This window comes from Crinia signifera, chromosome 6 (genome assembly GCF_055691185.1).
Source record: "Crinia signifera chromosome 6, ASM5569118v1, whole genome shotgun sequence".
In the NCBI taxonomy this organism is placed as follows: domain Eukaryota; kingdom Metazoa; phylum Chordata; class Amphibia; order Anura; family Myobatrachidae; genus Crinia; species Crinia signifera.
Window position 1 is genome coordinate 35,363,753 of NC_139222.1, and position 6,330 is coordinate 35,370,082.

At 51.0% G+C, this 6,330-nt stretch overlaps 1 long non-coding RNA gene across 1 annotated transcript in view; it reads right to left on the bottom strand.

Annotated features, from left to right (window-relative positions):
- The window catches only part of LOC146007529 (uncharacterized), a 43,764-nt gene that overhangs the window by 13,667 nt on the left and 23,767 nt on the right, over window positions 1-6,330 (bottom strand). The window lies entirely within an intron of this gene.

Below are 6,330 nucleotides of genomic sequence, written 5' to 3' on the forward strand. Positions count from 1 at the left end.
TGTTACATTTGGCACATGAGGTCCATCAATATCAGCTATATTTTACGCATCATTTATATTACTACAACATAAAGTATACCTAATGTGAATGCATTACAACAACTTTCTAACCTACTTAATGTAGCAATTCTCACACTGTGATGGGACAGTCAAAAGGTTGACATAGGGTTTTTCACTGTTTTTTTTACCCAAATGTCAACACAGTCGACATGAACACAGTTTGAAGTGAACCACAGCCCCTCGCATCGCTCCCTATGCTTCGGGCACACTATTTTCTTCGCAAACCTCACCCTAGTGGATGGTAGGGTATGAAATACCGCCTGTCGGCACATGTCGGCTCAAAGAACAGTGAAAACCCCATGTAGACCTTTTGACTGTTGACCTAGACACTGTCGGCCTAATGGCTGTCTATCTTCTTGTTGTAGTAAAATAGTCCGGATATTACTCTATAGAGGATTGTAATAGAGCCCTGTATTGAGTGATTATATATAAAGACCAAACACACGCAGTTTATCTGAATTTAATGCTGGAGCAGATTGATCTTTATTACAAGAATATACAGATATAAATGACAGTGTACTTACCGCCCATCACCATATTTTAAAACATTTTATTTTCCTGCTTTTTTTTGTGTCGCTCTTATCTTTTAATAGTTTGCAGTTTTAATATTACTCCAATAAAAGTATGTTTATTATTATTACTAGTTGCACCACGCATAGGACAGCTTTTCCGCCATACAATGTGTGTCTTGTGGTAGCACACCCTCACCTTATAATGACCGACAGGCATATATGATCAATAGGAAGTCCTGTGCGATTGGCACCACACCTCTTCTCTCCCCTTTGGTATTAGTTTAAGCCAGGGGAGGGCAATTATTTCAGGTTGGGGACCACTAATTACTTCCAGCAGGTATTTGAGGGCCGCACTACAGAAACAGGGTGTGTGTCTTTGAATATATTGTAGCACACCATATACTCCTTGTACACATTGTGCAATACAATAGTGTAACATATAGTCCCCCCATAGTGCAGCGTGTCACAGTGTAACATACAGGGATCCCCCCATAGTGCAGCGTGTCACAGTGTAACATACAGGGATCCCCCCATAGTGCAGCGTGTCACAGTGTAACATACAGGGATCCCCCCATAGTGCAGCGTGTCACAGTGTAACATACAGGGATCCCCTATAGTGCAGCGTGTCACAGTGTAACATACAGGGATCCCCCCATAGTGCAGCGTGTCACAGTGTAACATACAGGGATCCCCCCCATAGTGCAGCCTGTCACAGTGTAACATACAGGGATCCCCCCATAGTGCAGCGTGTCACCGTGTAACATACAGGGATCCCCCCATAGTGCAGCGTGTCACCGTGTAACATACAGGGATCCCCCCATAGTGCAGCGTGTCACAGTGTAACATACAGGGATCCCCCCATAGTGCAGCGTGTCACAGTGTAACATACAGGGATCCCCCCCTAGTGCAGCGTGTCACAGTGTAACATACAGGGATCCCCCCTAGTGCAACGTGTCACAGTGTAACATACAGGGATCCCCCCATAGTGCAGCGTGTCACAGTGTAACATACAGGGATCCCTCCCATAGTGCAGCCTGTCACAGTGTAACATACAGGGATCCCCCCTTCATAGTGCAATCATGTCACAGTGTAACATACAGGGATCCCCCCATAGTGCAGCGTGTCACAGTGTAACATACAGAGATCCCCGCCATAGTGCAGCCTGTCACAGTGTAACATACAGGGATCCCCCCATAGTGCAGCGTGTCACAGTGTAACATACAGAGATCCCCGCCATAGTGCAGCCTGTCACAGTGTAACATACAGGGATCCCCCCCATAGTGCAACATACAGGGATCCCCCCATAGTGCAGCGTGTCACAGTGTAACATACAGGGATCCCTTTCATAGTGCAGCATGTCACAGTGTAACATACAGGGATCCCCCCATAGTGCAGCATGTCACAGTGTAACATACAGGGATCCCCCCATAGTGCAGCATGTCACAGTGTAACATACAGGGATCCCCCCATAGTGCAGCGTGTCACAGTGTAACATACAGGGATCCCCCCATAGTGCAGCGTGTCACAGTGTAACATACAGGTACCCCCCCCATAGTGCAACATACAGGGATCCCCCCATAGTGCAGCGTGTCACAGTGTAACATACAGGGATCCCCCCATAGTGCAGCATGTCACAGTGTAACATACAGGGATCCCCCCATAGTGCAGCATGTCACAGTGTAACATACAGGGATCCCCCCATAGTGCAGCATGTCACAGTGTAACATACAGGGATCCCCCCATAGTGCAGCGTGTCACAGTGTAACATACAGGGATCCCCCCATAGTGCAGCGTGTCACAGTGTAACATACAGGGATCCCCCCATAGTGCAGCGTGTCACAGTGTAACATACAGGGATCCCCCCATAGTGCAGCGTGTCACAGTGTAACATACAGGGATCCCCCCATAGTGCAGCGTGTCACAGTGTAACATACAGGGATCCCCTATAGTGCAGCGTGTCACAGTGTAACATACAGGGATCCCCCCATAGTGCAGCGTGTCACAGTGTAACATACAGGGATCCCCCCATAGTGCAGCCTGTCACAGTGTAACATACAGGGATCCCCCCATAGTGCAGCGTGTCACCGTGTAACATACAGGGATCCCCCCATAGTGCAGCGTGTCACCGTGTAACATACAGGGATCCCCCCATAGTGCAGCGTGTCACAGTGTTACATACAGGGATCCCCCCATAGTGCAGCGTGTCACAGTGTAACATACAGGGATCCCCCCCTAGTGCAGCGTGTCACAGTGTAACATACAGGGATCCCCCCCTAGTGCAACGTGTCACAGTGTAACATACAGGGATCCCCCCATAGTGCAGCGTGTCACAGTGTAACATACAGGGATCCCCCCATAGTGCAGCGTGTCACAGTGTAACATACAGGGATCCCCCCATAGCGCAGCGTGTCACAGTGTAACATACAGGGATCCCCCCCTAGCGCAGCGTGTCACCGTGTAACATACAGGGATCCCTTTCATAGTGCAGCATGTCACAGTGTAACATACAGGGATCCCCCCATAGTGCAGCATGTCACAGTGTAACATACAGGGATCCCCCCATAGTGCAGCATGTCACAGTGTAACATACAGGGATCCCCCCATAGTGCAGCGTGTCACAGTGTAACATACAGGGATCCCCCCATAGTGCAGCGTGTCACAGTGTAACATACAGGGATCCCCCCATAGTGCAGCGTGTCACAGTGTAACATACAGGTACCCCCCCCATAGTGCAACATACAGGGATCCCCCCATAGTGCAGCGTGTCACAGTGTAACATACAGGGATCCCCCCATAGTGCAGCATGTCACAGTGTAACATACAGGGATCCCCCCATAGTGCAGCATGTCACAGTGTAACATACAGGGATCCCCCCATAGTGCAGCGTGTCACAGTGTAACATACAGGGATCCCCCCATAGTGCAGCGTGTCACAGTGTAACATACAGGGATCCCCCCATAGTGCAGCGTGTCACAGTGTAACATACAGGGATCCCCCCATAGTGCAGCGTGTCACAGTGTAACATACAGGGATCCCCCCATAGTGCAGCGTGTCACAGTGTAACATACAGGGATCCCCTATAGTGCAGCGTGTCACAGTGTAACATACAGGGATCCCCCCATAGTGCAGCGTGTCACAGTGTAACATACAGGGATCCCCCCATAGTGCAGCCTGTCACAGTGTAACATACAGGGATCCCCCCATAGTGCAGCGTGTCACCGTGTAACATACAGGGATCCCCCCATAGTGCAGCGTGTCACAGTGTTACATACAGGGATCCCCCCATAGTGCAGCGTGTCACAGTGTAACATACAGGGATCCCCCCCTAGTGCAGCGTGTCACAGTGTAACATACAGGGATCCCCCCCTAGTGCAACGTGTCACAGTGTAACATACAGGGATCCCCCCATAGTGCAGCGTGTCACAGTGTAACATACAGGGATCCCCCCATAGCGCAGCGTGTCACAGTGTAACATACAGGGATCCCCCCCTAGCACAGCGTGTCACAGTGTAACATACAGGGATCCCCCCTAGTGCAGCGTGTCACAGTGTAACATACAGGGATCCCTCCCATAGTGCAGCGTGTCACAGTGTAACATACAGGGATCCCCCCATAGTGCAGCGTGTCACAGTGTAACATACAGGGATCCCCCCATAGCGCAGCGTGTCACAGTGTAACATACAGGGATCCCCCCTAGTGCAGCGTGTCACAGTGTAACATACAGGGATCCCTCCCATAGTGCAGCGTGTCACAGTGTAACATACAGGGATCCCTCCCATAGTGCAGCCTGTCACAGTGTAACATACAGGGATCCCCCCCTCATAGTGCAATCATGTCACAGTGTAACATACAGGGATCCCCCCATAGTGCAGCGTGTCACAGTGTAACATACAGGGATCCCCCCATAGTGCAGCGTGTCACAGTGTAACATACAGGGATCCCCCCCATAGTGCAACATACAGGGATCCCCCCATAGTGCAGCGTGTCACAGTGTAACATACAGGGATCCCCCCATAGTGCAGCATGTCACAGTGTAACATACAGGGATCCCCCCATAGTGCAGCATGTCACAGTGTAACATACAGGGATCCCCCCATAGTGCAGCATGTCACAGTGTAACATACAGGGATCCCCCCATAGTGCAGCGTGTCACAGTGTAACATACAGGGATCCCCCCATAGTGCAGCGTGTCACAGTGTAACATACAGGGATCCCCCCATAGTGCAGCGTGTCACAGTGTAACATACAGGTACCCCCCCCCATAGTGCAACATACAGGGATCCCCCCATAGTGCAGCGTGTCACAGTGTAACATACAGGGATCCCCCCATAGTGCAGCATGTCACAGTGTAACATACAGGGATCCCCCCATAGTGCAGCATGTCACAGTGTAACATACAGGGATCCCCCCATAGTGCAGCATGTCACAGTGTAACATACAGGGATCCCCCCATAGTGCAGCGTGTCACAGTGTAACATACAGGGATCCCCCCATAGTGCAGCGTGTCACAGTGTAACATACAGGGATCCCCCCATAGTGCAGCGTGTCACAGTGTAACATACAGGGATCCCCCCATAGTGCAGCGTGTCACAGTGTAACATACAGGGATCCCCCCATAGTGCAGCGTGTCACAGTGTAACATACAGGTACCCCCCCATAGCGCAGCGTGTCACAGTGTAACATACAGGTACCCCCCCATAGCGCAGCGTGTCACAGTGTAACATACAGGTACCCCCCCCATAGCGCAGCGTGTCACAGTGTAACATACAGGAATCCCCCCATAGTGCAGCGTGTCACAGTGTAACATACAGGGATTCCCCCATAGTGCAGCATGTCACAGTGTAACATACAGGGATCCCCCCATAGTGCAGCATGTCACAGTGTAACATACAGGGATCCCCCCATAGTGCAGCATGTCACAGTGTAACATACAGGGATCCCCCCATAGTGCAGCGTGTCACAGTGTAACATACAGGGATCCCCCCCATAGTGCAACATACAGGGATCCCCCCATAGTGCAGCGTGTCACAGTGTAACATACAGGGATCCCCCCATATTGCAGCATGTCACAGTGTAACATACAGGGATCCCCCCATAGTGCAGCGTGTCACAGTGTAACATACAGGGATCCCCCCATAGTGCAGCGTGTCACAGTGTAACATACAGGGATCCCCCCATAGTGCAGCGTGTCACAGTGTAACATACAGGTACCCCCCCCCCCATAGTGCAACATACAGGGATCCCCCCATAGTGCAGCGTGTCACAGTGTAACATACAGGGATCCCCCCATAGTGCAGCATGTCACAGTGTAACATACAGGGATCCCCCCATAGTGCAGCATGTCACAGTGTAACATACAGGGATCCCCCCATAGTGCAGCATGTCACAGTGTAACATACAGGGATCCCCCCATAGTGCAGCGTGTCACAGTGTAACATACAGGGATCCCCCCATAGTGCAGCGTGTCACAGTGTAACATACAGGGATCCCCCCATAGCGCAGCGTGTCACAGTGTAACATACAGGGATCCCCCCATAGTGCAGCCTGTCACAGTGTAACATACAGGGATCCCCCCATAGTGCAGCGTGTCACATACAGGGATCCCCCCATAGTGCAGCGTGTCACCGTGTAACATACAGGGATCCCCCCATAGTGCAGCGTGTCACAGTGTAACATACAGGGATCCCCCCATAGTGCAGCGTATCACAGTGTAACATACAGGGATCCCCCCATAGTGCAGCGTATCACAGTGTAACAT